General features: G+C 45.5%; 1 protein-coding gene and 1 pseudogene across 1 annotated transcript in view; one reads left to right on the top strand and one right to left on the bottom strand.

Annotated features, from left to right (window-relative positions):
• Positions 1 to 11,446, bottom strand: part of ABHD2 (abhydrolase domain containing 2, acylglycerol lipase) — a 93,718-nt gene extending 82,272 nt beyond the window's left edge. The window contains exon 1 of the mRNA XM_035024111.1: positions 11,329 to 11,446. The gene's annotated coding sequence lies outside the window, so the exon portion shown is untranslated. The remainder of the gene's footprint in view (positions 1 to 11,328) is intronic.
• Positions 11,228 to 26,355, top strand: LOC118023162 (annotated as a pseudogene).
• The last annotated feature ends 1,611 nt before the right edge of the window (positions 26,356 to 27,966 follow it).

The raw sequence follows: 27,966 nt of genomic DNA, 5'->3' as shown, positions 1-27,966 counted from the left end.
TTTGTGAGTACCGGCCACACTACCGTGGAGCAAGAGAAAAAGCTCAATGTGACCTGGGCTGTCAGCAGCTTTTGGATATTTTAAAGAACATTTTGGAGTTCAGGCAAATAACCATCCATCTAAATCAAAGTTTCCCCCTTTCCATCACTCAGAGAAGCTACTGTGTGATACCATATTTCTTTTACCGTTTCCCCTTGTTTGTCTAAAGCATATCTTAGCAGGTCCAAAGAGCTATAAATTAATCTACTTCAAAAACTGCTCACACATAAAGAAAGAGAATTCAAAGCCCAAACAGGGTGTTTTAGGTAGCAGAAGGAAGGAAAGGCACCCAAAGAAGAGGTAGACAGAAAGCTACCCATTGATTGTTGGCAATCAGCTAAATACCGAAATACCACTACAAGACTCAAATTTCTGCTAACTTCCTCCAAAACAACCAATGCAACAAAACTGTCTATGGTATTTTCCAACACACATGAGCTTATGACATAATCCAGAAAATATAAATTTGAATACAATTAATCCTAGGTTAACCTAGATTGAAATGTTGGTGGATTTTTTTTTTTTTAAGATTTTATTTATTTATTTGAGAGAGAGAGAGAGAGCACAAGCAGGGGGAGCAGCAGAGGGAGAGAGAAGCAATCTCCCCATTGAGCAGGAAGCTCGATGCGGGACTCGATCCCAGGACCGTGGGATCATGACCTGAGCCGAAGGTAGACGCTTAACCCACTGAGCCACCCAGGCGCCCCGAAATGTTGGTGGAATTGTAACATAGGGATCCTTTCTGGCATCTAAGGAAAATGGAAAAATCCCTCCTCAAATATCTATGTTATCTGAAACAAGTCTGTGTAAATAGGTCAGAACAAATGTTGTTGCAAAGATTTCTACTTCATCGAGATGCTTTCTGTGGGTGTGCATGATGTCGGGATAGTGAGGCCACTCACAACAGGGTAGAGGGATTCACAGGCTTTGGGGACAGACGGACCTGGCCTGAAGGGCAACTGTCCCATTTACTGACAGTGTGACTCTGGGCAAGCGTCTTAATCTCTCTGCACCTCAGTTTCCTTACCCATGAAATGGGGGTAACAGGAATGTCTTGCTATTACAATAAAAATTAAAAACGCAAACACATTGATAACTTGGCAGTGGTGTCCTCACCAGAGAAGGCAGAGAAGGGGCTGGCTTTATCCAACAAGGCTGGAGAATTGCAGTCCAGAGCCACATGTTCGGGGCGTCAAGTCTGGTTAGTCCAGCTCCCAGACTTGCCTGTGAGTGATCATGACCAATCCAATCTAACCATCTCCTCCGGGGGGACGAGTGAGTCCCACGTGTACACACTCCTGTCCCCATTCCAGACCATGAGCCTCTCGTCAGCCACCCAGAGGAAAGATTAAATTTGCAAACCATAGGTTAGGATTTGAAGACCCTCACCTCGGGACCCACTGGTAGCTCTGGCTGGTGCTATGAAGTCACTGTATCTTGAAAATGAAGGGGCAGAACAAGGTGATAGGAAAAATGCCCATTTGTGTAACCCTACAGTTTATCAAATGCTTGTCATTTAAATACATTACCTCAGTTATTCCTCAAACATGTCACGAAATGCCCTGAAGTTGACAGTAGAGACGATTATATAATGTACTGTTTACAAAGTGCATCCTCAGACATTACCTCATTTAGTATTCGCAATAGTTCTGTGAGTTATTATTAATGCATGCAAGGAAACTGAGGCCCAGGGTGGGTGCCAGTCCGTGGGTAAGGCTCTAGGAATACAAAGAGAGAGGCGAGGCACCTATCCACCTCAGAGGCCCTTCGTGGAGCTGGGTGGATCCTGACTACCCAGCCCCATCGATGGATGCTCTCTGAGACCTCTCCCATTCAAAGAGAGCCTTAAAAAAAAAATCTGCATTCCTCTTAGAAGCTCTTTGGTGGCAAAGATAATATTTCTCTGGCAACATCCAGCTTTCTATGTAGAGTCAATAAATAGACTGATGAGTGATACTAATGATAGACCCGAGAAAGGGGCTGTGTTTTCCAAATTGGGGAAAATATCCTTCGCTATAAGCTACTTGGCATTTCCCATCATCTTACTATTTAGAAGGGCACATTTTTCAATGTCATTGACAAGAGAGGGTGACTGCTTTATTTACATGATCAGAATAGAGAAGAGCATGGCAGCCAAGGTATCTGGAAGCTGAGAAGCTAAAGTCCACGGTGGGAACACAGTTCAGGCCACACAGGGAGCTAGCTGTGAGGACCTGGAAGCTCAGCAGGCATTGATGGATAGTGGCCTCGGGGCCAAGCATGGGCCAGTGCTGGGGAAGAGGGTGTGCAGGCCCCGCGGAAGGGCTGGACGGCAGAGGCCCAGCAGAGAGAGGGCTTGATCAATATTTGCTGAACAAATGAAAGCCTCCAGTACAATCACACGCTCCTAAGAATACTATGTTTCCCTCAATTTTTAGTGAGAATAATGTCATAATTAGATACCTGAGAGTGTTAATAGGATGAAGCACAATGCATGTGGAAATTTGCTAAAACACATCATTCCACATTAAGTGAACAAAGCAAGGATGAAGACAACATGCACAAAATGCTGCCAGTCATATAAAAAAGAAAGAGGAGCGCCTGGGTGGCTCAGTTGGTTGAGTGTCCGTCCGACTCCTGATTTTGGCTCAGGTCATGATCTCAGGGTCATAAGATCGAGCCCCTCGTCGGGTATGGAGCCTGCTTGGGATTCTCTCTTTCCCTCTCCCTTTGTCCCTTCCCTGCCTGCTAGCACTCTCTCTCTCAAAGTAATAATAATAATAATAATAATAATAATAATAATAATAATAATATAACCTTTAAAAAAAGAAGAAAAGCATTTCTGACATTTCAAAACAATTGGAAATTTGAACAGATAGTTCAAATTTGATTAGATAGTTATAGTAAAGAATCACTGTTACTTTTTAAAGTGTAAGAATAGTATTATAATCATGTTTAATAAAGGGATCCTTATTTTTAGGTGGTATCATGGAAATATTTATAGATACAACATGACGTTTGGGATCTACTTCCAAATTAATATGGGCTAGGGAGTGGCTAGGAGAACAGAGGAGTCAGGAGGGGTCATGAGCTGATCACTGTTGAAACAGGTGATGGGTACATGGGGGTTTACTAGATGATTCTATTTCTGTATATCTTTCAAATTCCCATAACCAAAGCTAATGAATGAATGAATGATTACTTAGCCACATTACAAATAGTCTCCCATAGTCCCTGAGGTTCAAGTGCACACCCAACTTCAGCGATAGTCAAGACTCCTTTGTCCTTGGGACGATTATGGTAAATAATAGTCACTCACGGCAAACAGTCGCAGGTTGCTCCCACTACAGCGTGCAGGTCATGCAAATCTCAATAGAAAATGAACTTCAAAGTTAACTCCAAAATTAAACAAGCCAAAAGAACGAAAGAAATTACTTTTGGAGGGCCCCCTTCTATTAGCGTAGACACTTAGCGTCAGCCGCATGTACAAACAGGCTCTTGTTAAGGCAGGACACCAATGATGCAAACTAACTCTTCATTTCAACTCAATATTTCCAAAGTGCTCAGCACACAGAAAAGAGCTGCGCATGACACAAATATGACTGAAAACCTCTGCTCCACAGAGCTTAGGGTTCCTACGCTGGGGATTTTTAAACTCAGGTGCTAAATGGCCCCCTCTGAGGGGAAAATAAAAAAACAGTCCTGCCAGATCCCCTGAGGGCTTTTTATACAATTCTTAAATTTGAGTTACTTCTATTCAATTATGATTTATTATACTATTTCTTAAAATGTACAAACATAAAACTCGGTATAAATTTCTTTCCGCACTTTTACTATGATGGGGACCAAGACAAATGTACGAAAAAATACAAATAATATTATTCAAACAGTAAAGGTCAGATTAACTACATTAATATAAGGAGGCTGATGCCATTTTTAAAAAACTTTTTAAGTTTCTTTGTTTTTAAGTAATCTCTACACCCCAGGTGGGGCTCAAACTCACGACTCTGAGATCGAGAGGTGCAAGCTCTTCCACTGAACCAGCCAGGGGACCCTGACGCCATTTTTCAGACCTGAAATCCCGCAACCATGGCACCGTGTTCCTTCCCCGTCCTGGGCAGGTCCTGTGGCTGAGCACCAGGCACCGTGTGACAACTGCATTCTCAGGTCCCCTCCTCTCTGCTGGGAGCCCTGCTGCACCCTTCATCGGCACAGGGCTCTGCGCTATCCCTTGGCCGCCCCTGATGCTACTCATCTTCTCCACGCTAAGTCCTTCTGTACTTTTCTCTGTAGCAGTTTACCTGGCTCCAACTCATGAGAAATTCACACACAAATGGGGGGCATGGAGGCCGTGTGGCTGGACCCAGATATAATGAGGTTATCCCAATGATCTAGGACAGGCTTTTGAAATATTTCCAATTATTGTTAACACGAAAACCAAAAAGTCTGAGTGTTCTTAATTTAAGGAGAACCCAAGGAATGTCTAGGAAATATCCTTGACTTGGGATGGAATGGCACAGTGCTACTGGAGTAGAGCAAAAAGTGCCACGGGGATGCAGATGAGAAGTCACAATCTATCTCAGAAACAATACGAGGCACCACCTGACATCGTAAATTGAAAGTTTAATAAGTTTAAGCATATGCTTCAAAAGACCGACGTGAAAATACACTGGAGGGTCTCAATTCCAGTGAGTGGCTGGGGTCCCATCCCAGCCTCCCCCTCTCCTTGTCCTTAAGAACCACAGAATGACACCTTGGACATCAACAAATCAAGACCCCCGGTGCATTGGCTCATATCGCTCTAAGGTGCTGCAACTGCGGATCAACACTGTGTGGTCCATATCACCTGAAAACACTGGACACAAACCCACACCAGACCATGCTGCAACTAGGCCAGCTGGGCTGCATGAATGGCCTAGGGTCCCAGCAAGAGACCAGCTGGCACTGCTTAAGGAAACCGGAAAAGTAGAAACCTCCTTGAACAGAATCCTCTTCTTCAGCACCCCGGACCCCACCTCCCCCAGCCGCCCGCCCCACAACGCCATGATTCCATCTCCACCAGCTCAACCTTTTGACCAATCTAAATCTGTTCTGTTTAGAAGGTTGCTCTTTATCCTGGGACACTGACCTTCCCACATTTGTGGTGTTAAAATATCTTTTCTCGACAGATGGCAACAACAGGGGCGGCTGGCTAGCTCAGTCGGTGGAGCGTGCGACTCTTGATCTCGAGGTCGTGAGTTCGAGCTCCACATTAGGCCCAGGACTTACTTAAAAATAAACAAACAAGGGGCGCCTGGGTGGCTCAGTCGGTTAAGCCTCTGACTCTTGATTTCAGCTCAGGTCACGATCTCAGGGTCGTGAGATCCAGCCCCGCGTCGGGCTCTGTGCTCAGCACAGAGTCTGCTTGTCCCTCCTCTCTTGATCCTCTCTCTCTAAAATAAATAAAATCTTATAAAAATAAACAAACAAATAAATAAAAAGATGGCAACAGAGGAGGTGACAGGGCTTTTTTATTTCCTTCTCTGAAAAGATGAAAATTTGGCAATCCTACGTTGGACTTCCTGCTTAGTTTTTTATGCTCTGACATGACTAAGGGAATAGTACATGAATAGATGTTTGGACTGATTGTGCACAAATGGGGCGATTTTCAAAGCTTCTCTCTTTTACCCCTGGGGGGACTGGAAAAGGCAAAACTGATAAGGCCACCTCCCTCTCCTATCACATAGCACAGTATCTAGGGTACGACTGACAAACTGGTTGATAATGTGGACACCCAGCACTGAGCAAAGATCAGAAAGCAATGACTCCAGATTAGACTGGCAGACTAAGACCTTAGTGATTCAGTTCAGTTTGAAGGTGACTCTAAGTTAGACTCGGAGGTAAATGAAAGCACGATGAAGATTAAGGCACATTTGAAGAAAAGAGGGAAACAGAACAACAGGCAAGATCTGGGAGCCACAGAAGACCACGGGCCGTGTTTAATTCCGTGCGGTTATATAACACATAAGTGCAGCCATAGAAAATTCAAGTATGAAGAACCCCGAAACTCTTCTTCGAGTCACCGTCAGAGAAAGTTTGGCCAGGCCATATCAGGTTCAGACCTTGGAAATGGTTAAAACGGTTTAGAGAATTTGGGAAACACTCCTAAGAACAACCAAAATTACATTCCCAAATGTTGGTTTAGGAAAGATGCTTCACAGAGGTGCAGGTGGGAGAGCTGGTCTTTCCTGGAGAAACAGGGGCGGGGGGGGCGGGGGGGGCACTAAACAAAGCCACCCAAACAGGAAGGCCAGTGGTGAGGTGCGGGGTTCCTTCCGGATGCTCTGGGGCGAGGACCAACAGAGCCAGCGCCACGGTGCAGGAGCCAGGGTTGGATGTGACAGAGGTGCTGAAATGTGTATTAGGAAGGCCAGAAGCCTTCTCAAGACCAGAGAAAACACAGCAAGCTTTCCCTGGAAATTCCAGCACATTCTGCGCAGAGGGCAAGGTGAAGGGCCCAAGGTCCACTGCTCCTCATTCTCCAATGCTCCCATTCTCCCTCCCTAGGATGACCTTTAAGAGAAGCGCTCCACCTCACCTGGCCTCTTCTCAGGCTTAGAGTGATGGGATGTAGAGAAGAAACATAGTTGCCCCTAAATATCCACAAAATGCTTTAGGATCTCCACGTGAGGCTGCTGCCTAAGTAAGACTGGTTCTTAGCATCCTTAGAAGTGGAAAGGAGACATCTAAAATAGACCACCTTCATAAAAAACAACACCAGAGCTCTCTTTCCATACTGCCAAGAAATATTAAGTGGGAAAAAAAAGCAAGGTTCCAAATAGCATGTATAGTATGCTACCATGTGTGTGAAAGGGAAGGGGATGATCGTGATGAATTTGCTAATGGCTGTGTATAATGTCCTGGCTGTGCATGGAACACCCCTGGAGGAGAAGAAATCAGTATCGCTGGTCGTCTCTTAAGGAAACAGAAGTAGGTAGCAGGAGTCAGGGGTGGACGGAGATGTGTTTACTGTCTCGCCTTTTGTGCCTTTCAAACGTTTTTGTTCATCATACAAATGCATTACCCATTTTTTAAAATTTGAAATAAAAACATTAAAAATGTGTTCAATGTAAAGGAAAAAGAAAACAGTCCTTACGCAGCAAACGGAACACACAGCTGTCTTCCTGGTGCACACCAGATGCTCTGTTTGTTGAACTTAGTGAACATCTACTTAAAGGCAACAAAAGAAAATCAGAAACAGGGAAACCCAAGGTATCGATGTTCCAGTTCTCTAGTAAGCTCTTCACCTGTCTGCTACTTCACTATTACAAAAGATGGGAAAAGGAGGCCTTGCAAATGGGGTCTAGTGCCCAAGCTTCGTGGATAACGACAGGCCCGATCACCTGTCCACACCAGCCATTTTATAAAAAGAAAACGTTTAATCCCAAAAACATGATGCCCTGGAACAAAGACAACAAAATAAATATGCAGATATGAAAAATGATCCTTCGGGGAGATGATGTCAGCATGCACACAGTGTCGACACAAAAATAGCAGCACAGGGGTTAAAAATGTCCATGCATGGGGCGCCTGGGTGGCTCGGTCGGTTAAGCGACTGCCTTCAGCTCAGGTCATGATCCTGGAGTCCCGGGATCGAGTCCCGCATCGGGCTCCCTGCTCAGCAGGGAGTCTGCTTCTCCCTCTGACCCTCCCCCCTCTCATGCTCTCTCTCTCTCATTCTCTCTCTCAAATAAATAAATAAAATCCTTAAAAAAAAAAAAAGTCCATGCATGGACAAAGAGATTGGAACATGGAAGGCTGCTATATACAATTCTCAAGCCAGACCACATCCAGAGGCAGCCTGAACCCCTAGGGCTCTGCTCCTGGGGACAGTTTAGTCCAAAATGGAACAGGAAGGCTTCAACACCCCATGCTCGAGTCATCCACACTCTCAAGTTGGTCAAGGAGTAATCAAAACCCACACTGCAATAAACACCAGGATACTGCTAGCAGAAGATCATAGCAGAAATTCTGCCACACGAAATTCTATTACTTTGGAAGTCTCCCTGCTAGGGTTTTTCAAAGAATAGGGATTTAGGCAAAAAATAAAGCAGATGCCACCCCTGTCTCCCATAGGACCAAAGAAAACTATCTTGTATTCTGGGCAGAGGGGAACCACTAAACTCTTTGTGGGCTCTGTTGGAGATGACCAGGAGAAAGGTTTAAGTGGAAGAATTAAGGAATAACAGCAAACGAGAAGCCTTTCGCCAAGATGTTATGGAGAAGAAAGCGAGGTAGAGAGAAAGGGGCCCATATTAACACACAAAGAAACTAAAACAATTATTCTAAGATGGCTGAGCTCTATAGAATGTCCGGAAACAAAACCCCAAAACTCAGAATCAACTCTTAAGAAGGTGCCAGGGGCGCCTGGGTGGCTCAGTTGGTTAAGCGACTGCCTTCAGCTCGGGTCATGATCGCGGAGTCCCAGGATCGAGTCCCACATCAGGCTCCCTGCTCAGCAGCGAGTCTGCTTCTCCCTCTGACCCTCCCCCCTCTCATGTGCTCTCTCTCTCTCATCCTCTCTCTTTCAAATATACAAATCTTTAAAAAAAAAAAAAAAGAAGGTGCCAATCAATGAATCTGATAATCTTTGGTACATCCTAGAAAACTCACAAAAACAGAGAAGGGAAAGCCAAAGGTGACCGGATTCCTGCCGGCAAATAAAGGTGATAGGTATCTTCCAATTCAAAGGGAACTGGCTGGCAAACCAAGAGAAGGCGTTTATCAAAACCGTGCAGACAATAAAGGAAACGAAGCTGAACAGAAGAAAGAGAAGAAAGGGAACTTTTCCAACTACAGGGAGAGGAAAAGCTGTTCCATTGTACTTGCCATCCCGTTTATTTCAAGCTCGAGAAAAGAAGAGAAAAATCAGTGAAGCTACATTACCAGCAAAATTCAGTCACACACTTGTGTTCCTGCCAGGCAACGCAGCGCTGCTGATGCTCCCCCTGCTTGAATGACTAAGTAACTTGCTTAAATGCATTTGACACACGATGCTTGAACTTCCAAAAAGCACTTAATACAGTGGCTCATGAAATCTTAATCTAAAAATGTTCACCCATTTATAATCAAGCTGCATCACACTGACAAACGGGCAGGAGGGCCAAACAGAGGGAACTAATATCTGGAAGGATGCTGTGAAGACTGGTATTATCAGGGACTTTGTTTATCACTTTGAAGGATTTCTTTCCGTCTTTTTAAAGAGAATAAGAGAGATTTGTCGCCTAAAAGCAGTGTAATTACAAGGAGAGGACTAACAGAAAATGAATGATACGATTTTTTAAAAAATGCAGTGTGACTTAGAAAAAACCCCACAGACGTTTATGCGACAATGAAATCTGGAATATGGTTAATGAATTGGGGGCAGGAGACAGGAAAAAAAATTAGTTCCTGATAGAAAATACTGCGTGGTAGATATGGGAAAAAAAAAAAAGCATAAAAAGGCAACAGAACATCGTATTTCGCAAATCGATAGTGGTTACTATGTGCCAGGCACCGTTCTAAATGCTTCAGATATAGTAACTCATGTAATCCTCAAAACAACCTTCCAATCTAAGTACCATCATTATTCCTGTTTGACAGATGAGCAAACAGATGCATGGAGAGGTTAGCTAACTTGCCCAAGGTTACAGCTTGTAAGAAGTAAGGCTAGGATTCCAATCCGGGTACTCACACCAAAATCTGTGCTCCTAAACTCTCCGGACCCCTCTAGAATTTATAGACCGAGAGTGCAAGTAAAATACAAGTCAGGCACTGGCTAACTCCAGGGTCAACAGACCATCCCTTAGTCATGGCTCTGCAATGACCAGTCAGCCCTGTGACCTCTGCGGGCCTTAGTTTCCTCACCTGTGCATTGAAAAGACAGATTAGGTGAGCTCTAACTAAGGGATCGTCAGCTCTAAAACGCCCCCAAGTCCATGCTGACCATCCACAGTCTATGACCTGGTCTGCTTTCTAACTGGTTATTCAAAGATTAATTCATCCTGAAACCAGCAGCAAATTATGTTCAGGTTCTTTCTCTGCCTTCTGACCTTCAGAAGATTACTATGTCCTCTCCATTCAGGCAAATGACAGGGAGTAATGAAAGGGGTACTGTATGATTTCTCCTTTGGACTCGACTTAATGCGGTTGTAATGAAACGGCCCTGGAAAAGTTCTGGACGCAGAGCACGTTAACTGTGTCAAACCTACAGTGTCCAAGGCCCCCTCTCTTGAGCCTGTTCTTGGAACCTGCCCTTGGATGTGATTACTGGGATGCAGGTGAAACTGACCCACTGGAGGAGGGGGGCAACCAAAAGAGAGGAATTGGGGGAGATCAAGAAATGCAGTCCAGGGTAGTTCTAATTACAGAGTTCCGTGATGGCTAAATAAACCTTATCTTCTTGGTATACTCCATTCTCTTTGCTGACACCCACTCTTCAGAGTTGAGACCACAAAATTCATTATGGTGAATTCAACACCCAGTTCCCAACTAACAGACCCCCAGGAATAGCCTTCTCAAGCTAGGCATTAAAGGTCACCCAGAGTGCATCTGTGAGTGGAGAAGGGCCTTACAGGTGGGTCATGCAGCCCTCCTTTGAGAGTCTTTTCTAAGCATCCCTGACAGGTGGCTGTCATCTGGCCTCTGCCTGGACACTTCCAAGGTCGAGGCACAGCGGCTTGCACTGCTGGACAGCTCTCTGTGGGTAAAGCCCACGAAGCGCCTAGAACAGTGCTTGGCGTGGGGCCAAGCTCAATAAGCGCGCCTCCGACTGGGTCAAAAGCTGCCTCCTTACAGCTTGAACCCATGGGTCCTTGGTGCGCCCCTGGAGCCCTGAAACGCAGAGGGCCCCCGGATACCCGGAGCTGTAATCAGGCCCCTCGGCCCTCTCCTTCCAGGTGCGGATCCCAGACCTCTAGCACCAGGCCTGGGTCGGCAGACCCCTTCCCCAGACCCCAGAGGTCCCAAGAGTGAGCACCGATGGAGGGATGGCCGGCAGGGAGGCCGCAGGCAGGGATGTCCCCATCCTCGGTACCCGAGGTAGGAGGGGACAAAGGGCTTTCAGAAAGGCGTACCCCACCCGCTGCGGTCTAGGCTGCCTCCCTCCCCGCCACTGGGCGAGCCGGCCCTCGGGACCCCTGCGGCGCCAGGTGACAGGCCCGGGAGGATCACAGGCGCAGGCAGCGGCGCGATGGGCCGAGCCACGACGGGGACCTCGGGGCTTAGGGGTTTGGCCCGACGGATACCGGGCGCGATCCCGGCTTAGCGGAGTTCGCTCAGCCGTGGCTTTACCTGCGCGTGGTTGACTACCGCGGCCCCGCTTGCTCCCAGCCCGGTTCCTGCAGCTCCGCGGCTGCCGGCGGCGCTCATGGAAATGCAGCCGGAACCCCTGGCCAGTGCAGCTCCCGCCGCTACCGGCCCCGCCCAAGCAACTGCCGCCACGCCCCTGACGACCGTTTCTGCCACGCCCCTGACACGGAACCCGCCCGCTCATTGGGCGGCCCAGCCGTTGCTCTACGAGCCCCGCGAGCTCATTGCACCCGGCGGGTAGCTCATTGGCCAGTGGAGCTGCTCCTCAGAGTGGAGGCGAAACCGTCGGCGAAGAAGTCCTCCACAATTGGTTAGCTTTGACGTCTTAAGCCCGTGGGCTGAGACGCTATTGGATAAGGCCGGCCCGGAGGGGGCGGGGAAAAGGGAGGGGGCTAAAGGATGGGTCGTGTTTGATGTTGATGGGGGCGGGGTGCGGAGTGCAATTGTGACTGCGAGCTTGTTTTGGGGGCTGGGTAAGGTCAGGTGTCTTGTGAAGTTGAGAGAAAGGTGGCCCACTGGGTAGCTCAGCTGCGGAGTCTGCCGGCTCCAGGCCGACCCACTAACTCACCCGTAGCCCAGAATACAGCGCACTTCACCGGTCGTGACCGGGAGAGAGGAGGGGGGAGAGTGAGTCACCGAGCCGCATGGAGAGGAAAGGATGTGGAGAAAGCAGCCTCTGGCTCCTTCCAGCTGGGTTAGGGTGATGGGGACCTGCCGGGCAGTGTGGACCACCTGTCACTGTCCCACTGCCCTTCCAGCTCTCAAGATGACCCTAGCCCAGTGGGAGGCAGCTGGAGGAAAGTAGCCTGTGAGTCAGACCTGCTGTTGACTCAAGACTGGTTGCGTGGTCTTGAGGAAGTCACTTAACCTTTCTGCATGCACCCTGATTTCTTTGGCAACTGGCAGTAACAATAGTAGTTGACAAGGAGATTTAAATAAACGTGGTAAGCACTCAGCAGGCATGTAATCAAGACCGGTTCCCCACCCATTCACCTCCGTGAGTCCATGGAACTCGGCCCAGTTCTAAAATTCTATGAGCCTGAAACTGCTTTTGCAGTGGCATGTGCTTTACCAAGAATAGAACACTTGACTTGAAATGCAACCCCTTTTAAGGATGGACAAGGCCACCCTACCAGAGCAGGTAGGGCTGGAAGAGAGAGAGCAGGGGATGAGATGGGAGAGGAGCATTTAGTGAGAGAAGGGAAGTGGTATTCATAGCAATGTCACATTTTTTTCCAGAACATTTCAGGACTATGACAAGGAAAAATGGAACTTTCCTCCTCCTGTTCAGCCTTCCAAGTGTCCAGTGGCTCAAGTTTCAGGGAGGATGACCAAATAACCCATAGAAGGGTGATCAGCACTGAGCCAGAAACCACTGCATAAAATCTTTCAGGACTCCTGAAGCCCAGTCCCCATTCTGAAGGCGTGGAAGTCCTAGAGTGTGAACAGAACTAGCCTCTTTGGCCTGAATTTAGCCTCAGACCCTTTGGGTCTGCCTTTGAGAGAACCCACACCCACGGTGTTCCAGGGTGAAGGAGAAGAAAGAATCCTTTGCCAATGCTGTATTTTTCAGTCAGTTGCCACCTTACCTTAAAAAAAAAAAAAAAAAAAAAAAGTCACACGTCAGTACTAATTTATTCCTCTATATTCTCTTCCAGCTTGGAAGAGAAAAACCCAGGCTTCAGTAGGACCCCCAGGGTTCTGACTCTTGCATTAACACAGCTTGGGCTACCAGAAAAGAGCTTTAGATCTGTTGCCAGTTGTGTGTGTGTGTGGTGCTCGGGCACACACACACACACATGAAGGCACACTTGTTTCTGCTTCATTTTCCAAGTTCTCGTGTCTTTAAATAGTACTGCTTGGTGGTCATGCCATGTCTGCACACGTACTGGGGAAACTGGCCCAATACAGGTCTGCTCCTGCTTGTGTTTGCTAAAGGAGACTGAGATGTCTCGTTAGGTCTGGCAAGGCATTCAAGTGACTCCTGAGATCCGGGAAGATTTCTCCGGCTTGATTCAGAGCCACAGAAAGCAGCTGTTAGGAGTAGATTGCTCTACTGGATGGATTTTTTCCCCTACGTCAGGGGCATAGCTTCAGCCAAGAGTTCCAGAAAGGGACATCCATCCAGTTCAGGAATTCTAAAACACAAGTGCATCACAATGGCTCAGAAAGATGCACAGGGGGGTGGGGGGCACCTGGGCGGCTCAGTCAGTTAAGCTTCGGATTCCTGATTACGGCTCAGGTCATGATCTCAGGGTCGTGAGGTCTGGCTCTGGGCTGGGCATGGAGCCTGCTTAAAATTCTCTCTTGCTCTCTCTATGCCCCCCCTCTAAAGAACAAAAATGCACAGAATGAGCCCACTTAAGAACCTTTCTCTAAGGTGATCATTTTTTAAGTCCCTCAGAAGTGGAGACCACAGAATTCAAGGTTTGTTTTCATATACACTTTATTTTTTTAAATAGTTTTAGATTCGGGGCACTGGCTGGATCAGTTGGAAGAGCATGCAATTCTTGATCTTGTGGTTGTGTGTTCGAGCCCCACATTGGGTGTAGAGATTAGGTAAATAAAATTAAATAAAAAAACAATAAATAGTTTTAGATTCACAGCAACGTTGGGTAGAAAGTACGGAAAGTTCCCATTTATCCATTCCCCCAACACAGGCAGGATTACTTTTTTTTTAAGGTTTTATTTATGTCAGAGAGAGAGAGCACGTGAGTGGGAAGAAGGACAGAAGGAAAATGAGAGAATCTCAAGCAGACTCTGAGCTGAACACAGAGCCCAAGGTGGGGCTCGATCTCACAACCCTGAGATCATGACCTGAGCTGAAATCAAGAGTCAACGCTCAACCATCTGAACCACCCAGGCACCCAGGATTATTATTTTTTAAAAGATTTATTTACTTATTTGAGAGGGTGAGTGTATGTGAGCATGCACGTACAAGTGGGGGGAGAGGGAGAGAGAGAATCTCAAGAAGACTCCCCACTGAGTGTGGAGCAGACGTGGGGCTCAATCCCACAACCCCAAGATCATGACGTGAGCCAAAACTGAGAGACGCTCAACCAACTGAGCTACCCAGATGCCCCACCGGCAGGATTTTCTTACTAGCAATATCTACCAGCTGGTGAAACTTTTCCTTTAGAATATCCTTACCAAAAGAGGGTTCCCAGGACTGAGTTAAAGTTTTTGAGACTAGACCTCATCCCCATAATCAGTGAGAGGGAAGTCGAAAGGATGTGGCTGAAAAAAACAGTGCTAAAAACTGCAGCCTGGATGCTCATGAAATTTTTCAGAGGGCCTGAGAGCCCCAGCTCTCAGGAGTCAAAGATTGCTACATTCTTTTCATACCCAGTGCTGCCTGTGTGAAGTCTAGGAAGGGAGGTCAGAGTTCTCCATGGCCAGACTTCCTGGCTAGCTGCTCATTGATAATGGAGATGAAATTTGTTTGAAGTTCTAAGTCCCAGTATGCAATAATTGCATGAGGACAAACTATGATGAAATTCAAGGGTTTGGCTGGTTTTGTTATTGGAAAAAGCTTCCCCCTGGCTATTTAAAACAGTGCTGAATAGCAAGTTTATGTTTTAGGCTGCTTCCTTAAACCTACATGTGAAGTTGTCTATAAAAAATGCATAGGGTGATTTTATGCCCAGGAGAGTCTTGGGTTATGCCTCTTGCCCTGGAAAATTTTTAATAGTGACCCCCTTTCATCTCAAATGGTCTCAGTGTGGATGATAAATGATACGGTAGTACTTACATACATAGGACCTAGCACTGAAAATGCTCATAAAACGCACTCACACACACACGGGTAAAAAGCTGTTCCAGCCTTATAATCAGATACAGAGTATCAGACAGGTGTTTGGCTAAAGATGACTTCTTAGTCACCATGCATTCCTCTTCTTGACGTCATCCTTAATTACAGTAATAAAAATCGAGTTCCTCATGCTATCAACTCAAAAGGAGTCAATAAAACTGACACATTAAATAAGTGCATCACACACTCTTTCCTGCATAATTTCATGTTATTGAGCTATTTTAAAGCTGTTTACATCCTACGAGAGATCTCTATTTTATTTTTCCATATATGGAATTAATTAACAAGAGAGTAAATATTTTTACTGCACAGGACATAGAGTACGAATGAGATAGAACAATAAGCCAAAGTCCCATCTCAATATAGGACAAATACTTGAAGAGATACCAAAAAGACTGAGCAGTAAGCAATAGAGCATAATCAACATTGTGAACAATTATGCAGAGGAAGGAACAATTTCTCCTGTTTTAGATTCTTGGAGTTTTGAACTGGACCTTGAAGTTGGGGTGGGGATGAGATGGCATTCCCAGCAGGTGAGGACAACAGAAACAGAGGCCTTTAAGTGGAAAAATACAAGTTGTTTCGGGGCGCCTGGGTGGCTCAGTCGTTAAGCGTCTGACTTCGGCTCAGGTCATGATCCCAGGGTCCTGGGATCGAGCCCTGCATCGGGCTCCCTGCTCCGCGGGAAGCCTGCTTCTCCCTCTCCCACTCCCCCTGCTTGTGTTCCCTCTCTCGCTGTGTCTCTCTCTGTCAAATAAATAAAATCTTAAAAAAAAAAAAAATACAAGTTGTTTCGTCTGGAGAAGAGCCCAGTGGAGAATCGGCAGGAGAGAAGATGAAAAGGTAGATAGGGCTCGTGACAGATGGCAGTTAATGCCTTCATCTGAGTTCATGGCCTCATCTCAGCTGCCTGAGTATTTGGACTTCCTAGCACAGTATATAGCGTGCTCCAGGCATCTGCATATCACCTGCATAATTTTGAACCTATCTCTTTATTACCTGGTTATTATTAATAGTTTCATTAAACTCACCCACTTTTTAAATTACATACCTTCTTCTGCCTCATACTAAATCAGTGGTTCTCAACTGGGGGCAAGTTCACCCCCAACCCGGGACATTGGCAATATCTGGAGGTGTTTTTTGGTTGTCACAACTGAAGAGAGTGCTGCTAGCATTTAGTGGGTAGAGGCCAGGGGTGTTGCTGGACAGGACAGCCCCCACAACGAAGAGTCATCTGGCCCCAAATGTCAGTAGCGCTGAGGTGAGAAACCCTGAACACCTGAGCAATAATGTCTGTAATATTATAGGCTTGATGTGCTGGTTATATTTTATTCTACTTTACATGAAAATAATGTCACAACGATTAAACTTTAAAATGTTCTTCCCTGTGCTACTTGATTCAAACAGACATTTGTACACCCACATTCACTGCAGCATTATCCACAATAGCCAAAAGGTGCAAACAACCCAATTGTCCTTTGACGGATGAATGGATAAACAAAGTGTAACATAGGCATATTATGGAATATTGTCCAACCTTCAAAAGGAAGAAAATTCTGACCCATGCTCTACCATGAGTGAAACTTGAAGACATTACGCTAAGTGAAATAAGCCAGTCACAAAAGGACAAATGTTGCATGATTCCACTTATAGGAGGAACCTAGGAGAGTCACATTCATGGGGACAGAAAATAGAATAGTGGCTACCAGGGACTGGGACGGGGGTAATGGGTTGTTATGTGAAGGGTACAGAGTTTCTGTTTTGCAGGATGAAAAAGTTCTGGCGTTGGAGGGTGGTGATGGTTGTACAATGATATGAATGTGCTTAATATCACTGATTGTACATTTAAAAGTGGGTGAGAGGGTAAACTTTATATTTTGTATATTCTACCACAATAAGAAACGTTAAGCTTTTTCTCAAGATCACCTGTGATACATCTCAACCTGCTTTCAAAAACATGAGGCCTAGCTCACAGTAGATGGTAACATTTGTTGAATGAAATGGAAAGGAGTTAGATTTATCTTCTTCTAAGCCATAAGAAGGAATTGAAGAACATGTGCTTTAGAAGTGGAAATATCTGAATTTAAATTCAGCCTGTGGCATTTATTGGTTGTGTTCTCTCAGGGAAGTGAACTAAGACTTTATGAGTCTCGATTTCTTCATTTATAGAATAAAGAAAATAATGCCCATCCCATAATGTTGGAAAATGACATAATGTGCATGAAATGCTTAATTACAGTATTCAGTATATTGTTTGTACTCTATGAATGATAACTATTGCTATTATTATTATTTTTTTAACAGTTTTATTGGGATATAATTCACATGTAATTTACCTATTTAAAGTATACAATTCAACAGGTTTTCATATATTTACAGAGTGTGCAACTATCACCACAATCGATTTTAGAACATTTTTATCACCCCAAAAAGAGTCCCCTTGTCCACTAGAAGTCACTCCCCATTTCCCCCAAACACAAGCCCTCCAGCTCTAGACAACTCAGTCATCTACTTTCTGTCTTGATAGGCTTGCCTATTCTGGACATGTCATGTAGATGGACTCATACAGTATGTGGTCTTTTTATGACTGGCTTCTTTCCCTTAAAATAATGTTTTTAAGGTTCATCCGCATTGTAACATGTATCCATATTTTATTCCTTTCTTTTTAATTGAGTTGTAAGTGTTCTTTATATATTCTAGGTACAAGTCCTTTATCAGATACATGATTTGCAGATACTTGCTCCCATTCTGTGAGGTGTCTTTTCATATTCTTAATGGTGTCCTTGGAAACACTGAAGTTTTTAATTTTGATGAAGTTCAGTTTACCTATTTCTCTTTGTGCTTCTGTTGTCATACTGAAGAAAGCTTTTCCTAATCCAAGATCCATGAGGATTTACTCCTGTATTTTCTTCTAAGGGTTTTCTAGTTTTAGCTCTTACGTTTAGGTCTATGACCTCTTTTGACTTAATATTTGTGTCATGTGAGGAAGAAGCCCAACTTCATTCTTGTGCATGTGAGTGTCCAGTTTGTCCAGCACCATTTACTGAAAAACACTTCTTTTCCTATTTGAATGTCACACTTGTCAAAAATCAGTTGGCCAGAGATGTATGGGTTTGCTTCTGGGCTCTCAGTTCTAGTTCTCTGATCTATATGTCTCTCATTAGGTCAGTATTACACTCTCATGATTACTGTAGCTTTTGCAGTAAGATTTTAAAAATTGGTAAGTGTGAGTCCTCCAACTTTGTTCTCTTTTTTCAAGGTTGTGTTGCCCCTCTGGGTCCTTTAAAGAATTTTTCATTTCAGTTATTGAACTTTCTGACTCCAGAATTTCCATTGGTTCTTTTATAAATTCTCTTTACTGAAATTCTCTCCTTAATGCGACACTGTCATTAGACCTCTCTTTACTTCTTTAAACAAGGTTTCCTCTGGGATCAAGTCCCACATTGGGCTCCCTGCTCGGCGGGAAGCCTGCTTCTCCCTCTCCCACTCCCCCTGCTTGTGTTCCTGCTCTTGCTATCTCTCTCTCTGTCAAATAAATAAATAAAATCTTAAGAAAAAAAAAAAAAGAACAAATGCTTCTTTGGGGCGCCTGGGTGGCTCAGTTGGTTGGGCGACTGCCTTCGGCTCAGGTCATGATCCTGGAGTCCCGGGATCGAGTCCCGCATCGGGCTCCCTGCTCAGCGGGGGGTCTGCTTCTCCCTCTGACCCTCCTCCCTCTCATGCTCTCTGTCTCTCATTCTCTTTCAAATAAATAAATAAAATCTTTAAAAAAAAATAAACAAGGTTTCCTCTATTTCTTTGACCATATTTATAACAATTGCTTTGAAGTCTTTGTCTGCTAAGTCTGACATCTGAACCCTCACAAAGGCAGTTTCTGATACCTGATTTTTTTCTTGTATAATAGGTCATACATTCCTGTGTCCTGGCATGTATCATAGTATTCTTTGAAAACTGGATATTTTAAGTAACTTTGGATAAAGATTCCTCCCTACTCTGGGGCTTGTTGTTGTTTGCTTGCTTACTTGTTCAGTGACTTGGCTTGACTGTTGTAGTGAAATCAATTCCCTCATAGTGTGCACTCTGATGTCACTCCTCAGAGGGTACAGCCTTGGATATGTGCCCAGTCTCTGGGATGACAGTGGTCTTAACAAGACTTTGTCTCTTGGGGCGCCTGGGTGGCTCAGTCGGTTAAGTGTCCAACTTTGGCTTGGGTCATGATTTCAGCGTCCTGGGATCAATCCCCATGTCAGGTTCCCAGCTCAGTGGGGAGCCTGCTTCTCCTTCTCCTTCTGCCCCTCCCTCTGCTTGTGCTCTCTCTCTCTCAAATAAATAAATAAAATCTAGAAAAACAAAACAAAACCCAACAAGACTTTGTCTCTTTACCTGATTTCTCTGTTAAGCCATCTGCCTCCTTTGGTATCACATCCAGCTGTTAGCCTCCCCCAGATGCTGGCTGGTTACTCTACTGGGTTTAACATTGTCCTGGGGTATAAACTCCTCCACACTCTTGTCCAACTAAATCTGGGCCCCTTTCCAGGGGTAGTCTACGAGGCTTATTCCAGCCAAGAGGGCTCTCCATACTGTCTCTTTCCCTGGTTCTCTCTAGTATACATCTAGCTAGTCAGCAGTTTAACTTCTTGCTCAAATGGAGCTCCCAGACTCCTCTTAGCTGTTTACCAACAACATTTCCATTGTTTTTGAGACTAGTCTATTCTTGAAGTTCCCCACACTGTATTCCAAATAAAGTCAGTTTCCTTGGGGTGAGCTTTGGAGCTCTCTGTTCTTATGGCCTGCTTCTCCTCCTAGGCAAAACCACTGCTCCAGAACATGGGGAGCGTGGGCAGGGACAATGGCCTTCTTCTCTTAGAGCGACGACAATGCTTTATGAATAGAGTGCTGGACAAGGGCAATAGACTCTACTGTTGTCAGCTTGCCTCCCCCCTCCCCGAATATCTACCCTGTGAGCAAGCTGGGGCCAAAGGTGATTGAGGCCCCAGTATTTTCAGCCTGTGATGCCTGGGGTAGAGATTATGTCCTGTGAATGGGAGCAAGGTAGAGGCGATGAGCACCAGTCCTCTCAGCCAGTCTTGCTTGGAATAGAGCTTTTGCAACATGAGGCTGGAGGGGGTGAGAAATGCTGGCAGCCTGCCTCTCTGGGGGACACTGAGAGCTGAGGGAGGCGGGAGCCCTGTGTTCTTGGCTTCACCTGCCCAGAGTGGAGCTTCTACCACGCCGAGCTGGGACAGGAGAGAGGTAAGGAGAGGTTTGAGGCTCAAATGTCGCTGACTCTCACTGTTCTCACCAAGATTTAGTGAATTTTCTTGAATAAAATTTCTTAATTTGCTCTGTGCTCTTAAGATGGCTTTCAGAGACTGTGAATTGTTATGGTTTTGGTTTTGATTTTTTTTTTTTTTAATTTTCACCAGTTACTGTTGTTTCCCTGTGGAGAGGGTTCATGGAGCAACTCATGCCACCATTCCAGAAGTCAGGCGCCCTGTTGTGATGATTTATCATGAAGCAGTACTTTAGTTAGTCTGGAGGTAGTGTTCAGGGTAATATAGAAGTAGGAGAGACTGATGCCAGGTGGAAGAAGCGGTGGGCACCGAACCGGCTCAGACGGAAAGTGATAAAGATCTGAATGTGACAGAGGGAGTAAAAAGGACAAGAGTGGGTGTGGGTACAGCCAGATTCATCAAGACCTCCCTGCCGATTAAATCTGGGGTGCCCGGAGGGGAGGGAAGGGTCAGAGAGGATTCCAAGGTGATTCTATTATGGAAGAGGATGTGCTCTCTTGAGACGGCGGTAGCAGATCTATTCGAGGGAAAGGGCAAATAGTGCATTGTGACCAAGAAAGTAGGACTGGAGAGTAGGCGAAAGGTCGAGCTTTCTATTTGTAGACAGGAATTTTGCCATCACACGTTTTGTGTAACACTTCGCAACGGTGCCCACACACAAGATAGCAGAAGTCACAAGAATAGAAAATTCCAGAGAAAGAGAAAAGCAGATCAGGTCACCTTAAATGTGGGAGAACAGAACTCTTAGCAGGCAGGAGTGAGGGAAATTGAGAAGGTACCGCTGGAAAGGTAGAAATCATGAGAGCTAATGCTTATTAACCCTGACTAAGAGCCAAGCACGGTTTTAAAAACTTTATATGTTTTCTTATATTTAATCCTCGAAGTAATGCCACAGCGTTAATGATAATTACCCTCATTTTACAGATCAGAAAACTGAGACCAGAGAGTTGAACCAATGGGCTCACACAGGTGGTATGCGATAGAGCCCAAATTAAAACCTAAGCAGTCAAGGACATACATAACATTCATTCCCAAATGTGCGCCCAAAGAAACGTGCATATGGCAATGTTTGTGGTGGGGCTGTTTGTAATAGCCTAAGACTGTAAATAGCCCTCATGTCCATTAACACTAGAATGGATACACAAATTGTGGCATCTTCATCTTCAATGGAATATTTTTTCTTTTTTTTTTTTTTTTTTAAAGATTTTATTTATTTATTTGAGAGAGAGAGAATGAGAGAGAACACATGAGAGGGGAGGGATAGGGTCAGAGGGCAAAGCAGACTCCCCGCCGAGCAGGGAGCCCGATGCGGGACTCGATCCAGGGACTCCAGGATCATGACCTGAGCTGAAGGCAGTCGCTTAACCAACTGAGCCACCCAGGCGCCCTCAATGGAATATTTTACAACAGTGAATGAAAAACCCATTGCTAGAAGCAGCAACACGGACATAATGTTGGGCAAAAGAAGCCAGTCACAACAGAGACCGTGTTGCATGATTCTACTTATATTGAGGCAGAACGAATCCATAGTGTGAATAAGTCAGGTCACCTCTGTGGGATAGTAGAGACCAGGAGAGGGCATTAGGAGGGGGTCCAGTAATGTTCTGTTTCCTGATCTGGGTGGTGGTTACACAGGTGTGTTCATTTATGAAATCTCACCAAGCCGCACACTTACAGATCATGTACTTTTCTGTGGATAGGTAATACTTCACTACAAAGTCTAAGACAAAAGAAAGCAGAAGGGAATGAGGCCATATGATTAGAGGACATACCCTTTTAACCAAAGAACTGTCAAGATAACAGCTGCACTGTTTCCTCTTCAACGAGTAAAATGCAAAGAAAAATGCAGAGGGGATTCCATGAAATTATACATTTAAAAGAAATTTAAGAGGCAAATTGACCAAATGCAACATATGGGACTTGTTAGCATCCTTATTAAGACAGACTGGAAAAAAAAAGTAATGAAACCATCAGAGACTTTGAACACATTGCATCTCAGATGAGATATTAAGGTATTGTTGATTTTAGGTCTATTAATTGTATTGTGATGATTTTTAAATGGCTGTATATTTCAGAGGTACATATTGACATGTTTATGAGTGAATTGATGTGACATTTGGGATTTGCTTCAAAATAATGTGGGTGTGAGTATAGAGATGAAACCAGATTGGCCAGGGGTTGATCACTGTTGAAGGTGGGAGGTGATTACCTGGGTGTCACTGTACTATTCTCTCTACTTGCATATATGTTTGAACATTTTTTTAAATAAAGATTTTATTCACCTATTTGACAGAGAGAGAGAGAGAGAGCACAAGCAGGGGGAGCGGCAGGCAGAGGGAGAGGGAGAAGCAGGCTCCCCACTGAGCAGGGAGTCCGACGCGGGACTCGATCCCAGGGCCCCGAGATCATGACCTGAGCCAAAGGCAGACGCTTCACCGACTGAGCCACCCAGGCACCCTGTAAATAAGAAGTTTTTTTTTAAAAAGAAGAAAACTTACATTCAGTGTGCCCGCAACGTAATTGATGTCCATGGTTCCATATTTTTAAGTTTGTATCTGCACTAAGATGGACAGAGGAGAGCTCAGGTGCATGGTCACGGATACCAAGGGAGGAGGGAATGTTCTTGTGGCGCCCATGGCTGAGGTACTGCTTCTCCCCCCACTGCACCACTGTCACAGTTCTAGCCCAGGTCACCATGACCCCCAGTCACTGCCACACCTAGCAGTTGGTTTCCAGCCCCCCTACTTGACTTCTGGGTAGCCTGGGACTAGTGGCAGGCACCCCTGCTTTCCCCTGCCTCCCCATCAGGCTGCACTACAGACCCTTCTTCCCGCGGCTGACTCAGCCATGCAGTCTGTCCTCAGGCCTCTACTCTTCTCCCCCTTACACTCCTCCCAAGTGGTTTCAACCCCTCCTAGTAGCTTCAGTTGCTGCCAGGCTGTCTTTCTGAAATGCTACTTTGCTCACCTGATTCCCTCGCTAAAACCCAGGAGCAGCTTCCCATTCCCCAGTGACCACGTTCTAACTCTTCGTAGAGGCACAGGAAGGCTTTCAGCATCTCTCTGCTCCTCTACCTCCTTTCCAACTACCTCCCAGCCTTCCTCCTCCCATTCGGCTTCACACCTTCCATGTCCACCAGTTACATCACCGACACTTCTGGAATGTGCCATGCTATTTCTTGCTCCCAAAACTCTGACTCCATCTGGAATACCTACCTATAGACTGCCTCACCTGGAAAACTCGAGTCATCTTTGGGACTCTGCTACAGGGTCATTTCATGGGTAAAGCCTTTCCTCATCTTCCTGTGGAGTTCATTCATTCAGTCAATCATTCATTAATTCATTCAAAAAATATTCAGGCTCAGGGCCCTGTGCTAAGGTTGGCTGCTGAGGTCAAGAACCCATGTAGTTCACACTTTATGTCATGGCTCTTATCTCACCAATAGGATTGACTTATATAATAGCCCCTAGCCACTCCCACCCCTTCACCCCACTTCTTGAGGTCAAAGATAGTGACTTACTCATCTTTATACCCCAGTGATAGTAGGCATTGAAGATGTTTGCTCAGTTGAACTAAAGGAGAAGAGTCACTGAGAAAAGGACTTTGGGTTTGACTATTCACTCTTGCTTATCTTTGGGTGTCTATGCGGTAAAGTTCAGGATCAAGGGTAGACAGAATAAGCCCTTTCCCCCTTGGAAACACGATGGCAGCAAGATTGAGTCATGGGGGTGGTCAGAGTATTTTAAAAGGCATTGGGAAGAGCCAGTAGGAAACAGACTTCAGACACTAGTGAGGGGCGCTTGGCTGGCTCAGCGTGTGGAGCCTGTGACTCTTGATCTCGGGATCGCGAGTTCGAGCCCCAAGTTGGGTGTAGAGATTACTTAAAAACAAAATTAAAAAAAAAAAAAAGATGCTAGTGAGAGGAGGCAACCGTCCAGAAGCAAAATGACAAAGAAGATGAGGTTTGCCATTTTTGGTGGTGGTGGGATGGGAGGGTGGGCCTTGGACAGGCCCAGAGACAGCAGCGATAAAAAGGGGAGTAGTTGTCACAGCCCCCTGGAGTGGCTGTATCAGGCCAGATCCTTTGCACCTTGTTTCTTTGTTGTTGTTTATTTTTATTTATTTTTAAGTGATCTCTACACCCAACATGGGACTCAAACTCATAACCCTGAGATCAAGAGTGATGTGCTCCTCCACCTGAGCCAGCCGGACATCCCTACATCTTTATTTTACTTAATTCTCACAGTGTTCGTGTTGGAATGAGGAGATGGTTCAAAGTGTGCCAGTGACTCTCCACCCTGGCTACACGTCAGAATCACCTGAGGAACGTGTAAAAATGTGATTCTGGGTCTTCCAGCTTTTCTGGTTTAATCTGATCACTGGCATCTGATTTTTTTTTTTAAAGATTTTATTTATTTATTTGAGACAGAGAGAATGAGAGACAGAGAGCATGAGAGGGAGGAGGGTCAGAGGGAGAAGCAGACCCCCTGCCGAGCAGGGAGCCTGATGCGGGACTCGATCCCGGGACTCCAGGATCATGACCTGAGCCGAAGGCAGTCGCTTAACCAACTGAGCCACCCAGGCGCCCTGGCATCTGATTTTTTAAAGTCATTCAGGTGATTCTATTATACAGTCAGAGGGAGAGCAAACATAAGGAATCTGTCAGCCCACTTGCTGGGATGGAATTTAACTCCTGTGGGCCTGATTCCGAAGCCTACACATCTCCCCCTAGAGCTGTGCTTCTTAAGGTGTGGTCTCTGGACCGTTAGAATTGCAGACCCTCAGTCCTCACCCCACACCTCCTGAATCAGAATCTGTTTGGCAAGACCCCTGTGTGCTTCATCCATGCATTAGAGTTTGAGAAGCATTGCCTTAAACCTCTAGTTCCCAAATGTGGCAGACAAACAGCATCAACTCTGGAGCTTTTGGTTTTGAAGTACAAATACTCAAGGTGCCTGGCTCAGTAGGAAGAGCGTGCGACTCTTGGTCTTGGGATCATGAGTTCAAGCCCCACATTGGGCGTAGAGCTTACTTTTAAAAAAAAAAGGTACAGATTCCGGCTTTGCCTCCAAGAAAACACCAAATGGCCAAAGGCGCTGGTGCTGTGCTTGGGCCCTGGCGGGGGGAGCCCTGGCTGGGGGGCTGTGGCTGGGGGTGGGGCTCGGCCCAGAGCTGGGAGCTGCAAGGCTGAGGACCAGGAGCGGTTCCCCATCAGCAAGCTGGGTCAATGACAAGAAGGACAAGAAGATCAGGTCCCTGGAGGAGATGGATCTCTTCCTGCCCATCAAGGAATCTGAGATCACTGACTCTTTCCCGGGGACATCCCTCAAGGATGAGGTCTCGAAGACTGTGCAGAAGTAGGCTCGTGCTGGTCCGCGGCCCAGGTTCAAGGCGTTTGTTGCCATCGGAGATTATGTTGGTCTGGGTGTTCAGTGCTCCAAGGAGGTAGCTGCTGCCATCATCGTGGCCAAGCTTGCCATTATCCCTGTGTGGTGGGCAAGGCTCCCGGGGGAACAAGATGGGCAAGCCCCACCGTGGCTCACGCAAGGTGATCAGCCGCTGTGGCTCTGTGCTGATGAGCCTCATCCCCGATACCAGGGGCACTGGCATCATCTCTGTGCCCAAGAAGCTACTGATGATGGCCGGTATTGACGATGGCTACCCCTCAGCCACGGGCTGCCCTGCCACCCTGGGGAGCTTTGCCAAGACCCCTTCTGGTGCCACTCCCCAGACCTACAGCTCTCTCGCCGCTGACCTATGGAAAGAGACAATGTTCACCAAGTCTCCCTATCAGGAATTCACCGACATCTTGTAAAGACCCACACCAGAGTCTCCATGCAGAGGACCCAGGCTCCACCTGTGGCCACCACACAGTTTTATCCAAGAAAAATTCAAGTGAATTAAAGCCTCTTAAAAAAAAAATAGGGGAGCCTGGCTGGCTCAGTCGGTAGAGCATGTAACTCTTGATCTCGGGGTCATGAGTTCAAGCCCCACATTGGGTGTAGAAATTACTTAAAAAAAAATAAAATCTTGGGTGCCTGGGTGGCTCAGTTGGTTAAGTGACTGCCTTCGGCTCAGGTCATGATCCTGGAGTCCCTGGATTGAGTCCCGCATTGGGCTCCCTGCTCGGCAGGGAGCCTGCTTCTGCCTCTGACCCTCCCCCCTCTCATGTGCTCTCTCTCTCTCATTCTCTCTGTCTCAAATAAATAAAATCTTTAAAAAATAAAAATAATAAAAATAAATAAAATCTTTAAAAATAAATAATGAAATGAATTTAAAAAAAAACCACACACACAAAGTACAAATTCTCTAGGTATCCCACCCAGGGTTCAAATTCATTAGGCTTGAGGTCATGCCTATGTTCCTTCTTTAAAAACCCCCAGTAGAGGCACCTGGGTGGTCATGGTCCTGGGGTCCTGGGATCGAGCCCTGTGTCGGGCTCCCTGCTGGGGGGGACCCTACCTCTCCCTCTCCCCCTACTTGTGCTCTCTCTTGCTATCTCTTTCTCTCAAATGAATAAATAAAATCTTAAAAATTTTTTTTAAAAAAATTAAAAAAAAATAAAATGAAACCCCCTGGTAAATCTGATGGTCAGTTAATTTTAGGGACTATTCCACTCCATGATGTTGCCTCTCTGTAGAAGGAATTTTCTGAGTATTCTTTTCCAAGGCACCTCAGAAGGTTGCCTAAGTTGGCCAGATTTGACAAGTGAAAATACAGAACATCCAGTACAATTTGAATCTCAGAGAAACAGGAAATAAATTTTTGTGTAAGAATGTCCCAAATATTGCTTGGAATATACTAGTTATAATTATTTTAAATAGTAAAAATTTTAAATTTAGAGTATTTACTAGTAAAAAAATTAAATTTAGTAAATTTGGTCAATTTAAATTTGGTAAAAATTGCTAAAAAAATTATTGTTTATTATTTAAATTCAATTTAAGTTCAAATTGAACTGGGTGTTCTGAATTTTTTCTGGCAACCCTACTCACAACAGTCCCGGAGTTTCAAGGAGAAATTCGGCATAAACTTAGGGAGGGGAGGATGAGGCAGAGCTTGCCAGGACATCCACAGTGAATGGATGAATGAATAGGTGAATATACAAAACACTGTGTCATGCTCTCTCAGTCAGCTTAAGCTAGGTTACGCCTAAGGCTGCAGAAAAATGACTCTGACATCTCAGTGGCTCACAACCCCAAAGGTTTATTTCTTGCTCGCATTACATGTCCATAAAGGTCAGCTGCATCTCCTCTTCATTCTGTGACTAAGGCTCATGGGAGACTTCTAAAACTAGAACATTCCTGGCCTCATGGAAAAGGATAAAAGAGAATGGTTGACCACAGAATGATTCTTAAAGCTAGGATGACCAAATGTCCCATTTTGTCCAGGACTAAGCATTCCTGGGACCTAAGACATCAGCCCTAAAACTAGAGTAGTCCTGGACAAATCAAGATGTTTAGCCACCCTAATACAGCTTCTACTTGGAAGTGACTCTGGTCACTTGTGCTCACATGC

Source organism: Mirounga leonina, unplaced genomic scaffold (assembly GCF_011800145.1).
Source record: "Mirounga leonina isolate KUSES-001 unplaced genomic scaffold, KU_Mleo_1.0 Mir_178, whole genome shotgun sequence".
Lineage (NCBI taxonomy): Eukaryota > Metazoa > Chordata > Mammalia > Carnivora > Phocidae > Mirounga > Mirounga leonina.
Note: the sequence above shows the minus strand (reverse complement) of the source record. Positions and strands in the feature narration are given on the sequence as shown.